Source organism: Ovis canadensis, chromosome 2 (genome assembly GCF_042477335.2).
Source record: "Ovis canadensis isolate MfBH-ARS-UI-01 breed Bighorn chromosome 2, ARS-UI_OviCan_v2, whole genome shotgun sequence".
Taxonomy (NCBI): domain Eukaryota; kingdom Metazoa; phylum Chordata; class Mammalia; order Artiodactyla; family Bovidae; genus Ovis; species Ovis canadensis.
In genome coordinates, this window is record NC_091246.1 from 8205838 (window position 1) to 8228002 (window position 22165).

Sequence of the window (22165 nt, forward strand, 5' to 3'; positions counted from 1 at the left end):
CTATGAACATTTCAAACATAATTCTTGATTCTACAGTTAGCATCTTCCTATATGCTTGCTTTATCCATCCCTCTGTTTATTTGACAATGCAATATTGTTTTTTATGCCTACATAGCCTTTACTGAAGTTCAGTATTTGTTTATTTTTTGTGGGATGAAATTTACATGCAGTGGATACACAAATCCTAAGTTACTATTTGATGAGGTTTGACGAATGCATATACCTTTGTGACCCAAACGTCTATCAAGATATAAAACAGTACCATCACACCCAAATTTTTTCATCCCACTCCACAGTCTTCACTCCTATCATCCTAAATGCAACTATTTTTCCTAATTGGTTTTGCCATAGTTTAATTTTGCTTCTTCTAGACTTTCACATCAGTGAGATTAGAAATAATTTACTCTTTTGTGTGAAGCTTCTTTTGCACTAAGTTTTTGAGATTCATCTGTGTCATCATGTAGTTAAGAGGCATATAGTAATGAAGATTCCTGGAGAGCTCACTTCAGCAGCACATATACTGAAACTAGAACGAGACAGAGAAGATTAGCATGTCCCTACACAAGGATGACATGCAAATTTGTGAACCATTCCATATTCGTGTGTATACCTATGGCTGACTCATGTTGAGGTTTGACAAAAAACAACAAAGTTCTGTAAAGCAATTATCCTTCAATAAAAATGTAAATTAAAAAAAATTCCTATAGTATCAGTCTGTAATTTGTTCTTTCTCTTTTATGGTTTTTTTTTTTTAATTTAAATTTTTATTTTTACTTTATTTTACTTTACAATACTGTATTGGTTTTGCCATACATTGACATGAATCCATCACGGGTGTACATGCGTTCCCAAACATGAACCCCCCTCCCACCTCCCTCCCCATAACATCTCTCTGGGTCATCACCGTGCACCAGCCCCAAGCATGCTGTACCCTGCGTCGGACATAGACTGGCGATTCGATTCTTACATGATAGTATACATGTTACAATGCCATTCTCCCAAATCATCCCACCCTCTCCCTCTCCCTCTGAGTCCAAAAGACCATTATACACATCTGTGTCTTTTTTGCTGTCTGGCATACAGGGTCGTCATTGCCATCTTTCTAAATTCCATATATATGTGTTAGTATACTGTATTGGTGTTTTTCTTTCTGGCTTACTTCACTCTGTATAATTGGCTCCAGTTTCATCCATCTCATCAGAACTGATTCAAATGAATTCTTTTTAACGGCTGAGTAATACTCCATTGTGTATATGTACCACAGCTTTCTTATCCATTCATCTGCTGATGGACATATAGGTTGTTTCCATGTCCTGGCTATTATAAACAGTGCTGCGATGAACATTGGGGTACATGTGTCTCTTTCAATTCTGGTTTCCTCGGTGTGTATGCCCAGAAGTGGGATTGCTGGGTCATAAGGTAGTTCTATTTGCAATTTTTTAAGGAATCCCCACACTTTTTTTTTTAAAGAATCTGAGATAAATTTACCCCTTTAAAGTATACAAATTAGTGGTTGTTAGTATATTCACAAGGTTGTGTAACCATTACCACTATCTAATTCCAGAAAATTTCATCACCACCAAGAGAAATCCCATACACATTGGCAGTTACTCCTCAATCCTTCTTTTCGTCCCAGTTCCAGTTCCAGTTCAGTCGCTCAGCCATATCCGACTCTTTGCAACAACATGAACCGCAACACGCCAGGCTTCCCTGTCCATCACCAACTCCCGGAGTTCACCCAAACCCATGTCCATTGAGTCGGTGATGCCATCCAGCCATCTCATCCTCTGTCATCCCCTTCTCCTCCTGCCCTCAATCTTTCCCAGCATCAGAGTCTTTTCAAATGAGTTAGCTCTTCGCATGAGGTGGCCAAAGTATTGGAGTTTCAGCTTCAGTATCAGTCCTTCCAATGAACACGCAGGACTGATCTGCTTTAGGATGGACTGGTTGGATCTCCTTGCAGTCCAAGGGACTCTCAAGAGTCTTCTCTAACATCACAGTTCAAAAGCATCAATTCTTCAGCACTCAGCTTTCTTTATAATCCAACTCTCACATCCATACATGACCACTGGAAAAACCATAGCCTTGACTAGACAGACCTTTGTTGACAAAGTAATGTCTCTGCTTTTCAATATGCTGTCTAGGTTGATCATAACTTTCCTTCCAAAGAGTAAGCATCTTTTAATCTTTTCTTCCCAGACTCTGGCAATCATTATTCTACTTTGTATCTCTATGGATTTGCCTATTCTGAACATTTCATGTCATATTCTGTATTATGAAGTTATCACAGTGTTGTTTTTTTTTTTTTTTTTTTCTCCATCCTCCTATTGATATAAACTTGGGCTATTCCTAGTTTGGGGCTATTTTGACTACATCTTCTTTGAATATTCATGTAAAAGGTATTTTTTGGGCATATGATTTTGTTTTCTTAGGCCAATGCCTACAATTAGGATTACTGGTGGATAGTATTGTTATATGTTTAGTTCTATAGCAACAAGTATTTCCAAAGCGGTCATACCATTTTACATTTCCATGAACATTGTATGACAATTCTGGTTGCTCTACATGCTCAGCCATCTGGTGTTGTCAATTCTTTTTTTTTTTTTTTTTTTAATTTGGGCTATTCTGGTGGGTACAACAATATTTAAGAGGCAGGTAGAAGTTAAGTATGAGGAGCTTGGACAGGAATGTCTCCACAGAGCTCAGAGCTTCTGGGATTCCAAACCAAGTTATATGCATACTTGTGTTAGCTTTATATTGCTGCCATTAAAAAAGAAAAACAAAACAAAACAAAAAACTACCACACACAGTGAAGTAAAACAACACATATTTATTATCTCACTGTTTTCTAGGCCAGAAACCTGGGTTCACTCAGCTGTTCCTCTGTCTTCAGTCTCACAATGCTGAAATCAACCTGCCAGCTGTCTTGGGCTCTCAACAGGAGGCTCCAAGGAAGAATTCATTTAGGTTGTTGGCAGAGTCCATGGTCCATAAGGTTGTAGAACTAAAGTCCCTATTTCCTTCGTGGCTGTTAGCTGGAGGCCGCTATGAGTTCTTCAGGACCTCTTTTCAGCCCTCATACCTGCCCCGTCCATCACAGAAGCCGGCTGCTGGGGATTATACTTGCACTTGCAATCACCCTCACTTCCCCTTCTACCACAGCGCCTCTGCTTCTACCTGGAAAACGTTCTCTGCTTTTAAGAGCTCATGTCCTTAAGACCAGCCTGGATAAATCAGAATAATCATCCTATCTTAATACATGTAACCTCGATCACATCTACAAAGCCTCTTTCGACACGTAATCTAACACGTTCACATGACTCAGGGATTAAGACGCAGATGTCTATGTGGAGCAATTATTCTTCAGCCACGGCTCCTTTAAGTGACAAATGCCCAGACCTCTGGTAGACGACAAGCTTTGGAGTCTGAGGCCTCACCTTCCGCACTGTAGCAGTTTCTCCCCTCTCTGTCAACATTTTGTCAACTCTGATTAAATGCTTCTGGTATTTTATACAACCCAATCAAGAACAGCTTAATATGGACTATTTCAGTTTCACTTGGTAGTTTTAAGAGTGTTCATAGCACTGGTGTAAGAATTCAATGAGATAACTTATTTTTTGGTTCCCAGAGAAATTTATTTTAGTTTATTTTTATACAAGAAGCAAAAATAACATATTAAGTATCATTAAGAACATTTTTCAAAGACTCTGAACTTCCAAGTCAGCAATAGAGAGAGAGAAAGAGAGAAGGAAGGTCTTAGTGTGGATTGCTAAGCAGCATATACACATGTTTTTAAGGCATCTTATTGTTGGCAATGTTTTCTGTGAGCACCCTATGAAACATGTTGTTTAACCCCTAAAGCAATCTTGTTCATATATCCAGAAAGGATATGAAATGCTTGTGCTGGTAGTCAGTTTCTATAAATAATTGTTTTTTGAGCTATTTAAAGAATACCCTCAAGACTCACAGTGCCTTGTTGGATTTTTTCCATGAAATAGTCGTTATTTAAAATGAATCAGAGAGAATGTCTTTTTTTAATTTCAATTTTTGTTACGGTATATTTGCTTTACAATGCTGTGTTAGCTTCTCCTATAGAGCAAAGTGAAGCAGCTATACATATACATATATCCCCTCTTTTTTGGATTTCCTTTCCATGTAGGTCCCCACAGCTAATTAATGCAAGGAAACGCATGTAAAATAGTGCTTGCCACAAAGTAACTGCTAAGGAGACTTCATGTGGGCCAGCCACATCACCATTCTGCCTCAAGCCTCTATTTTCTCTTGATTATGATGCTTATAAGTCTTTGCTTTCCCATCTGCTCTCTGACCTGAAAGGCAGACCTCTCCATGATAGATCAGTGAGGTCCCCTGCCCACTGATGTTCAGGTGGATTTGGCCTCCGGGAGGAACAGGTGAGGGATTGAAGGGAGAGAAATGACTGAGACTGGCATTTTATTCTTCTGCTCATCCAGAGCCCACCACCACTTTCAGAGCTCATGAACCACAACCATAGGCTGCTCTCTCTAGACTCTAATAACACTGTTCCCTTTACTCTTGCCATCAGGCTAAGGGTGCTAGTAGCTTCCACTATTGTTCATCTCGTGTGCTACACAATCTCTTGTTGATTTCCCTGATCACCATCATGGCTTCATAAATCATCTCTTCATTAACCTCTCCTGAATTATCCTTCTTATTGTACCAAGTTACTCTACATATTCATCCATGTGGTGGTGTCTTTTTTTTTTTTTTAATTTGAGCTATTCTGATGGGTCCGGCAATATTTAACAGGCATAAAGTAGCAAAGATCCCTGTAGAATGAGGAGAGAAAAAATGGAAATGTACTGGACCGTTTCTGTAGACCCTTATCTATTTAGAATGTTGTCATTCCTTGGTTCTCAGGATGCATGAACTCTTCACAATTCTAATTTTATTGAGTGGTTAGTTTTGGTAGAAATGTTGAAGAATGTCAAGTAAACACACATCAAGTTTGAGAGTCCCACTTTTTCAATAATTCATTCAAAAATATTTAGTTGTGAACATGTCAAGGAGAGATGAATGTCTTAGCCTTCTTATGTCTTCTTATCACCTCCTTTAAAACAATCAATTCCCTTTTTCTCTGAAATATTATGTCAATGAAGAGGAGGCATACAATGAATATTTATTATCTGTTGAGTGATTTAAACACATCTCTTCAACAATCCTTCCAGGAACCCTTAACAGAAGGGATCACATCCTTTTATCAAATGAGGAAACTGAGGCTCAAAGAGATAAAATAACTTATTCCAAATGTGTGATGCTACTGAGAATTCAAGTTCAGATCTCTTTTCTCAGTCCTGCACCATTTCTTTTAACTAGGCTGTCTTTAAGTCCTCAGCTATTAGAATAGGGATTCAGTGACCCTTGCCTTAAAATCATTATTTTTGTGCAAAATCAGAAAGGGACCTGACATTCAGATGCAGTCACAATGGTCTAGATAAATGAATGAGTGATTGAAGCAATGGGTGAATGAATCAAGCAAATTTTTGCAAGATTAGTTTCACTTTTGTAAAGAAGTCAAAGAAGTCAGACACAGTCATAGATTGGTATAAAAGGTGAACAAAGCCAGGCTGGGATATTGGCTGGAAATCTTGGGAGGGAGTGTCTCCAGGAAGATGAGGTACTTGATGCAAGCAGAGTTCAGCAGGTCTCCACTGCTGCCCTTTCAGCTCCTTCCTACTGCCTGAAACAGGATGTTCCCATGGAGAGAACTGCCCAGGGTTCAGCGTTCTTCAGGATTACATCTGTTGTCAGGTGGATTGACAATGATTAGGCTTCTTGTTCTATGGTTATGAAGAGAATGCCAGGACAAGACACAGTTCTCACCTCGAATGATAGCATCCCAGAAATGCAAGGAAGTTCTCAAAGGGAACCATTCTCCCTTTCTGAGTAATGGCCATTTATTAACATGTACAACGTTTTCTATAGATTATTGTATTTATGCTTCATTACTGCTGTATGAAGCAAGTATTACTAAACCCACGTACAGATTGAAAAACAGACTCAAAGTCCACATGATCCAGGGTCACAGAATGGATAAGTAGCTGAATTGGTACTGAAAAGCAGAGAGGTCTGACTTCAAATGCCTTCATCTTTACCCTCAAAACACCATAACAACTAGTTGGATTTATTAGTGTTTTGGTTTAAGCATTCAGTTCAGTTCAGTTCAGTCGCTCAGTCATGTCTGACTCTTTGCGACCCCATGAATCACAGCACACCGGGCCTCCCTGTTCATCACCAGCTCCTGGGGTTCACCCAAACTCATGTCCATCGAGCCGGTGATGCCATCCAGCCATCTCATCCTCTGTCGTCCCCTTCTCCTCCTGCCCCCAATCCCTCCCAGCATCAGTCTTTTCCAATGAGTCGGCTCTTCACATGAGGTGGCCAAAGTATTGGCGTTTCAGCATTAGCATCAGTCCTTCCAATGAACACACTGATCTCTTCTAGAATGGACTGGTTGGATCCCCTTGCAGTCCAAAGGACTCTCAAGAGTCTTCTCCAACACCACAGTTCAAAAGCATCTATTCTTCGGCGCTCAGCTTTCTTCACAGTCCAACTCTCACATCCATACATGACCACTGGAAAACCATAGCCTTGACTAGAGGGACCTTTGTTGGCAAAGTAATGTCTCTGCTTTTCAATATGCTATCTAGGTTGGTCATAACTTTTCTTCCAAGGAGTAAACGTCTTTTAATTTCATAGCTGCAATCACCACCTGCAGTGATTTTGGAGCCCCCCCAAAAAATAAAGTCTGACAATATTTCCACTGTTTCCCCATCTACTTCCCATGAAGTGAACAGACCAGATGCCATGATCTTAGTTTTCTGAATACACAGAACTGTACAAAAAAGATCTTCACAACCAAGATAATCACGATGTTGTGATCACTCACCTAGAGCCAGACATCCTGGAATGCAAAGTCAAGTGGGCCTTAGAAAGCATCACTACAAACAAAGCTAGTGGAGGTGATGAAATTCCAGTTGAGCTATTTCAAATCCTGAAAGATGATGCTGTCAAAGTGCTGCACTCAATATGCCAGCAAATTTGGAAAACTCAGCAGTGGCCACAGGACTGGAAAAGGTCAGTTTTCACTCCAGTCCCAAAGAAAGTCAATGCCAAAGAATGCTCAAACTACTTCACAATTGCACTCATCTCACACGCTAGTAAAGAAATGCTCAAAATTCTCCAAGCCAGGTTTCAGCAGTATGTGAACCATGAACATCCAGATGTTCAAGCTGGTTTTAGAAAAGGCAGAGGAACCAGCGATCAAATTGCCAACATCCACTGGATCATTGAAAAAGCAAGAAAGTTCCAGAAAAACATCTATTTCTGCTTTATTGACTATGCCAAAGCCTTTGACTGTGTGGATCACAATAAACTATGGAAAATTCTGAAAGAGATGGTTTAAACATTATGTTCTATCGATTACTTTGGTGATTCTTATAGAACTTAATTCTCTTTCTGAACAAATAAAGTTTTGATGACCAGCATATCTAAAATATATTTCCTAACTGTCTTCTTTGTCATTCTTTTAATTCAAATTTATATTTTCTTTCTCTGAATTCCAAAAGTGCATCTAACTAGCATGGTGTATTATCCAGGGTATTTTAAGGTAAAAAATGGAGGCCAAGTCCCAACCCACAATTTACCTATGTAACCTTGGGTGAATAATTTCAATGATCTGAGTATCAGCTCAGTCACCTATCAGACTGGGGGTTATTATCCCTGTCCAACCTAGTTCAAGGGACTTTGGGAAATCAAATTAGATAATGGATATGAAAGTAGTTTGTAAATTATGAAGTGCTATAAAGATGGGTGTGGGTTGTTTATGTGTGTGTTCTCTCTCCATTTCCCACCTATCATATGAATTAGGCAGGACAAATACGCTCACCTTACTGAAGGCAGGAGGAGACTGAAGGCAGGGGGAGACTGAAGGCAGGGGGAGAAGGGGACGACAGAGGATGAGATGGTTGGATGGCATCACTGACTTGATGGACATGAGTTTGAGCAAGCTCCAGGAGTTGGTGTTGGACAGGGAAGACTGGTGTGCTGCAGTTCATGGGGTCACAAAGAGTCGGACATGACTGAGTGACTGAACTGAACTGAAATATGCTTATTTTATTTGTAGATTTCGTCCTTCCTTCCTTCCTTTCCTTCCTTCGCATTTTCCTCCCTCTCTACCTCCTTCCTTTTCTCTGTTTCTTCAACAAACCCCTTTTTTAGGTCTTACCATGAACTTGGCGCTGTGACACAGCACACACAGCCAATTAAAGCATTTACAACCCTGTCATCGAGCAGCCTCAAGCTAGGCACAGAGAGTACACAGATATGTGACGGAACCAAGGGAGGAGAAGTGGCACAGCTGAAGAGACAAGCTGGAACCCTCAGTTTCAAATTCCAAGATAGTGTGCTCTCCATCTATTTACAAGATTCATCTGGGAAAATTACCACTTTGAAGCCAATGTTTCCAAGAGCAGAATCTGGCTTAAAGGAAAAAGAATCCCCTGAGAGTCCACTGAACATGTATATGTGCAGAGAATCATGATGTCTTTTCATGTTCCCCTACATACTGCTATTTCATATATTGGAACAAAAGATCTAGAAAAATGCTTTCTCCCAGATCATAGAACTAGAAAATGGCATATCTCTGTCCCTCCTCCAGGCCAGCTGTGTTTCAAATGTTTAAAGGCAGAGGCATCTTTAGGCAATATAGAAGTGAAGGGAAAGCAACAGGTCAGATTTGATAAGCTAGTAGGGTCTGTCCTTCATAATGTTAGGGCCTCTACCCTTTTTTCTGTGCTCTGTTAATACAGCCTGGGATGATTGTTAATATGACCATTTAACCAATGTTTCCCTTCTGTGGAGCTACTCCATTTGGTGCCTGTCTGGGGATGAATTACATAGACTGTCCGTGTCCTCTGAAATTGTCTAAAGCCTTCTCTTCAAGTTGAGCAGAAACTCACTTCGGCTCAAAGGAACAGCCTATGGAAAATTCCTGACACTGTATGTTCTCGTAATTTTTGGAACACTGTAAATATTTGAGTCAGTAGATCTTAATCCATAAACACAGCTGTACTTAAAAAACCCTGATGGAGAGTTATTATAATTTAAACAATTGGGTAACAAAACAAATCAATGTTAATCATTTTCGTTTTCTAAGGACAATGGACTCAGACTTCTCATAAAACTGACATGATGAGCTTCGCAATTGCATCCACAAATAAACTTACAAATGCTAAGATAAACCATTCTCAACTTTTAAGAACATTATAAAAAGAAAGTGAGGTGGGGGAGGGCCAGGAAAGAGAAGAAAAACAAAACAATTTTGAGCAAGACCAAGACTCTCATAGCCATATTTCACATGAGGCCTCCAAAGATAAACATGAAGGGAGAAAACCCTCTCTGGGTTTGCCGTTTCTCAGTCTGAATTACATTATGAATTACCATTGTTCAGGGGTTATTCTTGTTTCTATCAGAGCTACCTTTGGCTCTCTTCAGACTTCTTTGCTGTAATTTATAGAAACTACTCACAACAGTCAATTAATTTCCAAACGATATGCTGAGCTCTTACTTGTCAAGCATTATGGTGGGGTACTGAGGTTGATGTGAAGAATGAGATACAGCCCCCAGCTTCAAAAGGATTATAGTGTAGAATCAGAGACCAAAACATCATCATAAATGAGCTTTTTGGTAAGTGAATAAACCAATGTTTTGCCTGAAAACGGGGGAAAAAATTACAGACTTTGGAGGACATTTCCAGCTGGAAATGTTGGTGTTTAGGGATAAGGTTGGATGACTGAACTGAACTGAGGGGCTTCCTAGGTGGCGCTAGTGGTAAAGAACCTGCCTGCTAGTGCAGAGACACAAGAGATGTGAGCTCAATCCCTGGGTCAAGAAGATCCTCTGGATGAGAGCATGGCAACCCACTCCAGTATTCTTGCCCAGAGAATCCCATAGATAGAAGAGCCTGGCAGGCTACAGTCCATTGCATCACACAGAGTCAGACATGACTGCAGTGATTCAGCATGCACTCACGCAAAGGAGACCAGTACCTGGGAATGCTGACAAGGGCAAAACTCGAACAGCTCTGAAGGGCCTGGGATTTCAGGCTTGGGAGTTGAGCTTAGAACATCTTCTGTAGTTGATTGGGAAGCATAACCTAATTTTGGTAAAGACTTGACCAACACTAGGATTTAGAAAGATTCATCTGGGAAAATATAACTATCTATTGAGATAGGAAAAAAAAAAAAACAACAACAACAGTGAAGAGACCTAGGGAAGGTTCTGAGACCTTGAATCATGACAATAGCAAGTAGATGGAGAGAAAAACTGATGGGTGAGGTATTTGAAGAGTAAACTTGGAATGATTTGCTGAGAGATTGTATCAGAGGAAAGCTAGGTTTTATGGACCAAATAGAGACAAAAGGTTTCAATTGAGAAAGATTTAGGATTAGAACATTTAGCATTTGAAATCATGCCAAAGTGCTATTGGGGTTCTGAGTTATTATTTTTCTTCATATAAATAACAAGACCTAGTCTTCCTCTGGGATTTTAATGAATGTCCTTTCGCCTCCTTCTGGTCTCATTTCCCACAAAACTGGGCAGCACAGATGTCGTGATGATAGCTCAGCAAGGATTCACGGGGAACGGACGGTGCACTCTCGCACTTGCTTTGTTTCATGTGACTACATTAGCTGATCCGAGAAAAGAATGCGTGGATAAGGTCTTCTTGTCCTTACTTTACAGGAGACAGCAGCGGTGCACAATAAACCCCTGAGTGGCTGCCCTTGGGGCACATATTTAGAGGCAGAATGAGGACTAAGCACTGTGTGAGCGGTGAGGATGAAAGGAACCGAAGATAAGGAGTTGCAGAAAAACCTGAGCAGAGAAGAGGAAGCCTGCACAAGTAAGACTGGGTTCCTTTTCAGGTATTAGCATCAAGTACCTAAGTGACAGTTGAATTGCTTCAACTTTCTGAGAATCAGCTTTCTGATATCAGTATGCTTTGTAAAAGAGACTTTGGAATATATATATATATATATATATATATATGTTGTTGTTGTTGTTTTAATTTTGATATTCTTCCTGGAATCACCAGGTGGGTATAGCCTAACAATGTTGGATAATTTTCCTTTATATGATAGTATCAGTGATTATCTAAACTTAAAAGCATGGAATGGAGCAAAGGTTAAGAACTTTTACTCAATAACCTAGGATCTTTTCATACACTCTGTGTGTGTGTGTGTGTGTGTGTGTGTGTGTGTGTGCTAACTCTCTTTAGTCACGTCTGACTCTTTGCAACTCCGTGGTGCCTCTGTCCATGGGATTGTCCAGGCAAGAATACTGGAGTGGGTTGTCATGCCCTCCTCCAGCGATCTCCCCGACCCAGGGATTGAACCCATGTCTCTTTCATCTGCTGCATTGGCAGGCAGGTTCTTTACCAACAGCACCACCTGGGAAGCCGTTTCATATACTGCTGCATGTAGTTATCTTAATGCCCCATCAAACAGATGAGAAAACTGAGGCCCAGGTACACAGAGATCCCACTTCCCGTAATACCTCTACTTTAGTAGAGGAGTCTGAAAAGTGAACAAAGAGAAATACTTTAGGGGATTCTTCTGAGTCAGCTGCACATTGAACTTTGCATTTACTAAGATGGTGCTGTAGGCAAGGCTCTACTCAGCAGTGGCCCCATAAACACAAACACAGCACCAGACGAGAGCCTAGCATCCTTTACCTCACTTCTAAGGTGCTGCAGGATCTGAACACTGCCTAGGTGTCCTGCCTCAGCTCTCATCGCTCCTCTCACCTCACCCTGATTCTCTACAACCACAGCTGAAGTTCCTCCAACGTTCTCTCTCATTTGTAGGATTTGCTCATTGATTTTTTTGCTCTTCCTAGAGCCAATTTTGCTCTTTTCATCTGGCTGAAATCTAGTCATCCTTCAAAATGGTAGCGACACAAAAGAACTCATCCTGACTCTCCTACACAGATGTAGGATGGCTCTTCTTGGCGCACCTGGAAAGAATCCACACACCAGTGCCTGCTAATGTAGGAGGTACGAGTTTGATCCCTGGATTGGAAAGATCTCTTGGAGAAGAAAATGGCAACCCACTCCAATATTCCCGTCTGGAAAATCCCATGGACTCCTCAGCCTGACAGGCTACAGTGAATGCGGTTACAAAGTCAAACACGACTGAGCAACTAACAGCAACAACAATTTCCCTGCACGTGTTAGGTCCCCACATAAAGTTTTCTCTGTGCTTCTCTTTTACACAATCCTTGGGACACTCAAATGTTCGTAATTCTGCTTTATTAGGTGACTTCCTCTTTTGACTCTAATCTCATTGAAAGCAGAAAACCAACCCTTACCGTCCTCTCTTATTCCTCTTGCTCTTCCTCTCCCTTCTCCTCCTCCTTCTTCCTTTTCTTCTTCTTTCTCCCCATATATATACATATATGGTATGTATCGTAGAGTCACAAAAATGCTTATTGACTATCTGAATGACACACGCAGAATACGCGCAGCACAAAACGTGACTAAGCCCAAATACTGAGGCAGTTTGCTGGGTGGTAGCAAGCTGGGAAACCAGTAAAGTCTCCTGGAAAATATGTTGAAGTTTGTTGGAGAAACAGGGGCCAGAAAGCAATGAGCACAGTGATCAAGCTAGTACTCCTGATAATTGCAACATTTAACTAGATTCAAAATCACTGTGCAGCCTTGTGTGTAAGATTCCTGCTTCCTTCATTCCATGTATGTTCTGGAACCAAGTCCTAGCCTCCTGTCTCTCTGTCCAGTGCTCTATTACCCCTACATCCATGAATATTCTAACAGGGATATAGAATTGAGGGATCACTACAGGGTAGACCAGATATCCACAGAGAATCTAAAGTGGGCAATTAAGTCTTGACTTTGTTTCAGGTGGGACTTCAGTGTCCACAGAAATGAGAACATTAGAAAGGCTGAGTGCAGAGGGGCCATGGAATAGGCCTGAATTTATAAAAGGAGGAGGTATAGGATGTTGACAGCATTTCATAATGTGCCCGGAGGAGCATATCTCAGACCTACCCAGAGGCTCTATGGCCAAGCCAGTTCCCAGAAGACCCAGTTCTAAACTGTTTTTAACTTGTGGCAGCTTTGCTCTTTCTTCCTGCAGACCTGGCTGTGCCTCACCTGAGGAAGAAAACCATTCAGAAGCTACAAACCCTTTCATCCCTCAAATATGCAACTAATCCATGTCACTCAAGGCCAAGCCTTTTCCCACCACTGAGATTAGAGAGGACTGTCCAAATCCGTCCCTGCCCTTTGGCACTGCCATCCTTTATTTCTCTGCATCACTGCCTCTCCATCTCTGGAAATCACATTGGAAGACTTCATCTTCTCTCCCTTGTCACGGACTCCGAATTCTCTTTTTGGCTGCCAAGTTGTGGTCTGGGACGCTAAATGATGCCACCACGTTCCTTCTGAAATGGCACGTTTAACTCATGTGGTGTTAATGGAGTGAATTCAAGTGAATAAAAAGCTATTTATTGTCAAGTTTAGTTTTGGGATTTGGGGAAGAAGGAATATGACTCTTTTAAGTCTTCTTCCTGGATTTTGTATTAATTTTTTGTCTGTTATTTGGTCCAGTACATGCATGCATGAGATGCTTAAATAATTTTGCAGTGGGAAAAATCCAAAGATAATCTCAGAGCACAGAGAGGAAAGTGGTCTGTGTAGCACAGACTGCAGCACAATGAACATAGTCCTGGTTTAAGAGTCGGAGGAAGATACAAGCCATCCTCTACTTGTCTTCAGTTTTTTCCCACCTGTAAAATAAGAAAATTAAATATGAGACAATGTAAAAGTTGAATTAACAGACATCTAAGTTCGTTTAGTATTTACTTTCAATATCTCTATTTTTTTCTAGTATTTACCAATTGAGTAATCTTAAATAAATTGCTTAGTTCTTTGTCTCAGCACAAAGGTATAAGCATGGGCTTTCCTGGCGGCTCAGATGGTAAAGAGTCTGCCTGCAGTGCAGGAGACTCAGGTTCAATCCCTGGGTCATGGGAAGGAAATGGCAACCCACTCTAGTATTCTTGCCTGGAAAATCCCACGGATGGAGGAGCCTGGCAGGCTACAGGCAATGGGGTCGCCAAGAATTGGACACGACTGAGAGACTTCACTTTCTTTCTTCACAAAAGTATAAAGAGGGATAAATGAGTTAACATATGTGAGATGCTTAGCATCCTTTTGACACTCAGTAAAGGACAGATTTGGTGGGTTAGTGGTGTGGCAGTCCTGGTACTGATGGTGATGGTGGTGTCAAGGCAATGGTCATTTAGTCCTGGTGTTGGTCTGATGGTGGTGGTAGCAGTCGGAGTGGTAGGTACAAATTCGTTGGTGGCAGTGATGGTGATTGCAGTAGTGTTAAAGTAGGTGGTAGTAGTGGCTAGGCAATGGAGGTGACGATGAAGTAATCATGAGAGTGGTGATGGTGTTATCCCACAAAAAGAGAGGCAGTCAACTCAGCAAAGGTGGATTTTAACCTCCCATCACCATCCACAATTCTGCTGGCTCGGCCACAAGATTACAACTCAAATAGAATAACTAAGGCTATTCCATATGCCCTCCTTCTCTTTATTCCAGGGGAAAAAAAGTGTAAGTTAGGTGTTCAAGGAGTTGTGAAAACAATTGAGAGTCCTTTAAATCAATAGGTATCTGTTGACTGAGGCACTTCTTCACCAATTCCATAGATCACAAGTAGCTCTGAATTGGGGTAATAATACATCTTTAAGAGTAAGGGAATTCTAAGCAAAATCAATAGCATGTGCAGAAACACAAAAAGATGAAATGCTGTAGCACATGATGGGAAAGGTGAGGGACTCAAGGGACAGAGAGCAAAACAGATGGAGAAGCAGTAGATGGAATTAAAAAAGCTGATTGTGGCCAAATCATGGATGGTCTTACAGACAGGCCAGAAACTCCAGTTCTCTGAGAGCAAGCAGGAGCCTTTGTAGGGGAGAGGTAATATAATCTTCACATCTTCAGAAAACTGTTTAATCAGCAGTGTGGAAAAGGGATTCACGGGGGGTGTGGGTAGGGACTAGAAAGAGAAAGACCAAAATGTCATAGTGGTTAAAATGACAAGTAATACATTCCAAACTGGGACGAGACCATGAGGGATGATTTGAGAGACATTTTGGAGCTGAAACTAACAGCCTTTGGAAACAAGGGATGAAGTTGGAAGAGGGTGTAGGAAATAAGAGAAAAAGAGGAACTAAAAGGATCATGGCTATTTCTATTTTAGGCAGCTGCTGCAATTAATGAAAAGAAAGTTGAAGGGCCCTGTGATGCAAGAGATCTGGAAACAAGCCCGCAGGAGCTCTGAGTGGCCAGAACTGAACAATTTGAGCAACAAAATAGAAAATGATAGAATTGGACCATAATCCATAGACTAAAATACACATCCATGAGTTTATGAGGATATAAAAATATCTGAGATTAAAGAGAAAGACAGGAGTGAATGGACAGTCCTCCCTTATGACAGAATTCATATTAATATAAGCAGAAGGGAAGTCAGTAGCAAGCAGACAGACCGCACTTGCTGCACACAAGTGTTACTAATGGATGTGAACCAGTGAGAGAAAGTAAGAGCAGAAGGAGGGACATAGCCTCAAAGTATCTTCTCTAAGATATCTGCTAAGTACAGGGGCAGGGGTGGGAGGGATAACAATTTTAGAGCAGAGCACCCCTGCAGAAACCGCTTTCTCCAAGCAATCAGGGTTACATCACCAATAAGGCATGTAGACAGCATACGCCTAGTGATACAGTACCTGAGAAAGCCACAGCATCCCTTCTCTGATACTCTTGCCCCAGATGCAGAGCCTCGGTTCAGTCACATGAAAACTCTAGACAAACACACGCTGGGGGACATTCCATGAAATAACTTACCGATACCTCCCCAAAGTGCCAAAGTCATGGAAGACAAAGACTAAAGAGCTGTTATCGACTGTAGTAGACTAAGAAGAGAAGGATCCCGATGGGGTTCTGGAGCAGAAAAAGAGCCTAAGTGGAAAGCCTGGTGAAGCTTCAGAAAAGCCTGTACTGAGTGGTATTGTACCAGTGTTCTTTTTCTGGTTCTGATGGTTACACTCTAGTTGTAGAAGATGCTACTATCTGGGGAGTTTGGGTAAAGGGTGCATGGAAACTCTGTGCTCTATTCTTGCTGTTTTTAGTAAGTTTAGAAGTAGTTCAAATTAAACAAAAATTTTTTTTGCAAAAATATCTGACAGCAAACTGGCTGCTTATTCTGAACTGTTTTCTTGAGGACAAGCATCCTGGTTCCAGGACATAGTACATGCTCTTCTGATGTCTTCCTGTATGATTTAGGGCAAGTCACTAACTTCTCTGGTCCTCCTTTTCCTCATCTTTATAAGGGGATGACAATATTTTACCTCTGACTGAGTAGCAGGCTGGCTCAGGTGGTTCACGGAGGTACTTCACTGTATTTAGGATCCTATGCAGTACTGTTCAATTTGAGATAATATTGAATTCAGATCTAGACCCTTTTCCTGCCTAGCTCTGAAGACTTGGGCAAGTTATTTAATCCCTAAACAATTAATTTTTCCCAATCTTCAGAAGGAAGCTAATAATAGGACTTAATTCATAGAGTTGCCATGAGGATTAAATGAGATAACAAATAGGGAATGCTTAGCCCAGTGTTTTGTACATGGAGAACACTTAAAATAGCAGTTATTAATATTTTCCAAATGGTAGGCCCCTAAAAGAAGTTAGAGGAAAGGAGTACTGAATCGTACTTAGGCCGAGAGACTCTGAAATGGTCCTTCTGTGAAATTCCACTGGAAGGCAGCAGCTTTCCTGTAGGCAGTCACTGTTGACCGAGTGAGGTTTCGGGGTGAGGGGAGAGCTGGAGTTTATGCGCTAATCAGATTGGCTGCAGGAACTGCTCGTGTTTTCTTCTCCGAGGCCCTCTGCCGTCATCGCCCGCATCCCTCCCTGGCACGCCCTGACATTATACATTTGGGATAGAAAACAACCTCAGACAAGGTACTGTGCCCAAACGTGGTTAAGGATTTAAATTTAGAACAGACGGACAGCCTGACTTCATTTGGCCGCTGAGCTTCAAGTCTCACATCCAAGCCACAGTCGTTCCCTATGCATTCCCGAAATTGAGGGGTGGAGGACGAACATTGAGAAATTCCTACCTGGCATACCTGTGCTCCTCCTGGCAGTGATGGTTCCCAGGGGCCCGGGAGCTGAGTTCACCATCCTTCATGGGTGCTAGGCCTCGGGTCCACAGAGCAGTCCCGGGATGGAGAAACAGCTCAGCGGTCAGGTTTCTAAACCGAAGCATGAAGGCCAGACCGGCGGTAAGGCTAGAGACGGCTGCCCTTCCAACCTCCAAGTGGATTGGGACTTGCTACTCCCCGTGCCCGGGGCCACTGCCAGAGGCCAGCTCACAGCATCGCTCCTCTTTGCAGGCCTCCAGGCATCCAGTTTCTCTGTCTTCCCTATGAATCCCACCGGGGCAGTGCCAAGAAGCGGTTTTGGGAGAGCCCCCAGGACACCTCATCACTCATTCAAGCCCAGCCTCCCAAATCATTTCCAAATCAACACACAGTCTAAATAAAACCAGCTCATTAGCTGAGCGTGTGCTCCATAGAAATACGTACATCATCCCTGTTCTTCATTTTGCCCTGCAAACAATCTGACACTGCAGTCCCAGTTCCTTCAGGATACAGTCTAAGGTGCTATAGGATTACCCCCTGCCCGTCTTCCCTGTCTCTTCTCCCACTGAAGCCCACCCCACTCCATAAACACATGCCCAGCGCCCCAACAGCATGGAATGATTTTATTTCTCAATGTAGCGTGTGCTCTTGCTTCCATCCTGTGTATATGCTGAGCCATCCTCCTAGAACGCCCTTCCCCAGGTTATGACTATACTCATGGCTCCACGCTCAATATCTCTACAGTGTTCATTCTTAAAAGATATCAGGGAGCATTCTTAGAAACCAACCGGTCTACAACATGCTATTCACAAGAACGTTCATCAAGAGATGGCTAATAATAGTTCATCAGGACCTCAGCATATGCTGGGCGCCATGCTAGTCTGTTCACAGGCATTAGCCCGCTCAGTACTCACACCAGTCCTGCAGGGAACTGAGTCATATGGGTCCCATTTTATAGCTGAATAACTGAATCTGAGTGAGGTTAAGTAACTTGCAGGAGGACACACATCTGGAAGAGAGGACCTTAGGATTGAAACTAAGTAACAGATTGTTTGTATGCTATTCTCCAACACGCTATAATGACTGATCAGTGCCATATTGTCCCCATAATTTATGGTTGAAGCAATTGAATCCAAGAAGAGGGAATGTTTTTCTCAAGAACAAAAAGTGAGTTTATGAAGAGAAAGGATAAACTCTATACCTCCCACTTCCCAGCCTATGTATAGGATTTTCACTAGATAGTCTTGGAGGAGGTGATGTCAACAAATGACTCCTGGGCACTGCCTTCATATCACTGTGATATGTGCGACTAGGTGCCCCATGTAGCAGAGCACTTGGAAGGAAAAAAGGCAGTCAGCTGATGTCTGGGCAGAGTTTATGATGTGAAGACCCTGTGAAGGTGTTCCTATAAAAGGGATCATCTCCAGAGTTACAGCAAAAGAATATGAACCAAGTTCATTTCCCGAGGCTTCCAATCCTCTCCTACCAAACAGAAGAGCGATGACCTCTTTCAGGATGCTATGAGGATTCAACGAGATACATAAAGCCCTAAGCATGAAGCCAGACAACAACATACTCAATAAAAGTAGCTACCAGCCCACAGGGCACCTTCTTTCCAAGGTCTAGGCCTCAGTAGTCATGAAAAAAAGACAAAATAGAAAATTCCCAAAACCAAAGAAACCTTGAAGATTTCTTTGTGCTGAATTCTTCCTTTCCCAAGAGCAAACTGAGGCTGTAAGAGGAAAAGGATGGGTCTAGGTCCACAGGTAGCTTCCCAAGTGGTGCTAGTGGTAAAGAACCTGCTTGCCAATGCAGGAGACGTAAGAGACATGGGTTCAGTCCTTCAGTTGGGAAGACCCCCTGGAGGAGGACATGGCAACCCACTCCAGTATCCTTGGCTGGAGAATCCCATGTACAGATTCATAGGGGTGGGCTACAGACCATAGGGTCACAGAGTCGGACACGACTGAAGTGACTAGGTAAATGGTGGCAGAACTCAAAGGCCTAGAAACCTGGTCTTCTGATCCCAGACCCAGGAGCTTTCTAGGAGAGCATTCTGTATCTAAGTGCTCCTAGACTGTGCAGTCCAAAGTGGGCTGGCAGAAAAATATCAGCTTCCAGGCCCAGTCTTTTCTCTGAACCATGAACTTGAGTTGAAACTTAAGTTTCCAGCATGTACTGCTGCCTCTAAAGTATGTACATAGAAAGATTTAAAAAGTATGTATGTTTGTGCGTATGTATGTAGAGAGAAAACGAGAGAAGGAAGTTGATGCGCATCTCGGTAAAATAGGCATGAATTCATAGTAAGGCCTGAAAATAGAAGTCTTTGTCACATACTCCGCTGAGCATGTTACAAACACCTCCATTGTTAATTCAGAAAGTTCTGACCCTTTGTCTTGTTGCTTTCACATGCCAAGACTCATTTGCATTCCAGCCCCTTGTGTGCATTTTCCATAAGATAAGATTTAGGGGCACCAACCTGACTTCTTTCTCCTCCTTCTCTTCCTTCCTCTTTCTTTCTCCACCCTCTCCACATAACCCCTCCTGTTCCTCCTCTCCCTGTCACCTCCCCCACCCCTCCTTTTCTTTCTTTTGGTGCAAAGAGATTCAAAGTCTGGACTTAACTTTCTCTCTGAGTGATTATCTAAGGACATGCCTTGCTAGCAACAAGTGAAGTGGTGATTCCTTGATGCCTTCATTTTTTCTTAAACTTTGAATACTAGCTAAATTCACTCAACCAGCATTTATAGGTACAGCACATTTTGCTTGGGGTGCCAAAATGAATAAGACTGTCTCTCCATTTAACCTTTAAAATCTAGTTGGGAAAATCCTCTATGCTATGTTCACGGGTTTTTTCATTTGTTTTCACTGTTTAAATATGGATTACTGCCCATTCAAAGGTGAAGACAGGTTATAGGCACTGTAAATAGATAACTGATACATGTTTTCAAGGAGCTTACAATGCAGGAGAAAGGAATCCAACCATCTCGACCAGTGAGTTCAGGTTGTTAAAACCCCATGGTGAGAAAAATGACAGGAATGCTGCTCTCCCACAGATGAGGAAATCATCTGGAGTTCCCCAGCAATCTCAGGAGGAGTCCCAGGAAAATGTGGCATTGGTTAGGCTGTAAAGAGAGTTCCAGACTCTTTGAGCCCTGATTAGACATTTCATTTTATTTCCTCTTGTATAAAGTGTAGATAGTAAAGCAAGCATGCTCTGTTTAACTCCCAAGATGGCAGTGGGATCCAGAGAGGATGGAGCCTCCACCCCACCAACTCCACCCCGGGATCCTGAGAGGGAAGCAGACTTGGAATCAGAGGGTCTGAAGTGTATACTGTCTCTCCTCCAGGTAATCTTGACTTGGCTCCCCTAGATCATAGCTCTCCGAATTATAATGGAAGCACCACCATTCACTCCACGGACAAACCACAGCCTGGAATTCAGTGTTTTGCTGGACATTGTATGCACCTTGTCTTTTTTTACTTTGATGTGGACCATTGTTAAAGTCCTTATTGAATTTGTCGTGACATTGCTTCTGTTTTTTGTTTTGGTGTCTTTGGCCATGAGGCATGTGGGGTCTTAGCTCCCCTACTAGGGATCAAATCTGCACCCCTCCATTGGAAGGCCAAGTCTTAACCACTGGACCATCAGGGATGTCCCTGAGCTGTTTTTTGTTTTTCTTTTAAAGTCCCATGGCAACCCCCTAAGACATTTATGAAATAGCTCCATTTAGTAGGAAAAGATCTTGGATTTTTGAGGAATAAATTACCTGTCCCAAACTATCTAGCAAGTAAGAGGTAGAACTGAGATTTAACATACAAATATATAGGTTGACCTATATGAACTTTTTATTAAAAAGATGTATTTATTTGACTGCACCGGGTCTTAGTTGAAGCAATCAGTATCTTTAGTTGTGGCATGCAAACTCTTAGCTGTAGCATGTGGGATCTAATTCCTTAACCAGGTGTCAAACCTGGGCCCCCTGCATTGAAAGCACAGCGTCTTAGTCACTGGACCACCAGGGCAGTCTCTGTATGGATTCTTCAGTATGAATGTCTACCATCAGCAAAATCTCATGCTTAATAACTGATGGGACGAGATGGATTAATAACGAGATGGATTGAGTGAAAAAGCCAAGATCAATAAGCACTGATTTGTATATTTCTTTGTGAAAAATACATTTTAAAAAAAGTTTAAGTTTTTAAACATTGTTAAAAGTAAAATGTTTTGCATCAACATAAGATGCGTATTCACAAAGCTGTAAAAAGAAAAAAAGTTCTCTTTTCCGACTCCCTCACTCCCCTTTTCTTCCTCACCACCCTTGAAGTAATCAGTCTTAGTAGTCCGCCGTTTGTCTTTATTTTTAACATTTAACATTTCTTGCTCATGTAAGTCACCACTGAAGAACTGCTAAAAGTCACAAACTGTCAGGGAAGAGTCAAGTTACCGTTTGTGAATGAACTGGGCATCTGTCAGGAAAGTAAGAGGTAAATCATTCATGAAACGCAAGAGATGACCTACAAAACCAGGGCCTAATTTGTCTGCACTGGAGGCTGCTAAGAATCCTTCTTGTTCTTTCCAGCAGGAAATGTAATGTGGCCATCCCCAGATGGAGTGGCCTGGCTTGAGGGCAGTCTACAAAGATTTTGTACAAGGAGGTCTTGTGCCTAGGATATTTTAAGAGCATTCACACTTGCTTCCTTGAATCAAACTGTACAAATCTCTATACAACTGGTAACCATAATTATAGCTGTAGGGCAGAATCTTTACTGCCTCCTATACCCCGATTTCTGCTAAAAGCATAGCGTGATTTATTAAAATGTTCTTCTTTTTTTTACTTCAGCTCTGTTCCTTGGCCACTTCCTATCTTTTTCTAAGGTGTATCTATTAATA

The 22165-nt window shown here is 41.8% G+C and overlaps 1 non-coding gene across 1 annotated transcript; it reads left to right on the plus strand.

Moving 5' to 3' along the window:
• Positions 1–496: 496 nt before the first annotated feature.
• On the plus strand, positions 497–602 carry LOC138434822 (U6 spliceosomal RNA). The gene has a single exon (XR_011254900.1). It is a non-coding gene; the product is annotated as a U6 spliceosomal RNA (small nuclear RNA).
• The last annotated feature ends 21563 nt before the right edge of the window (positions 603–22165 follow it).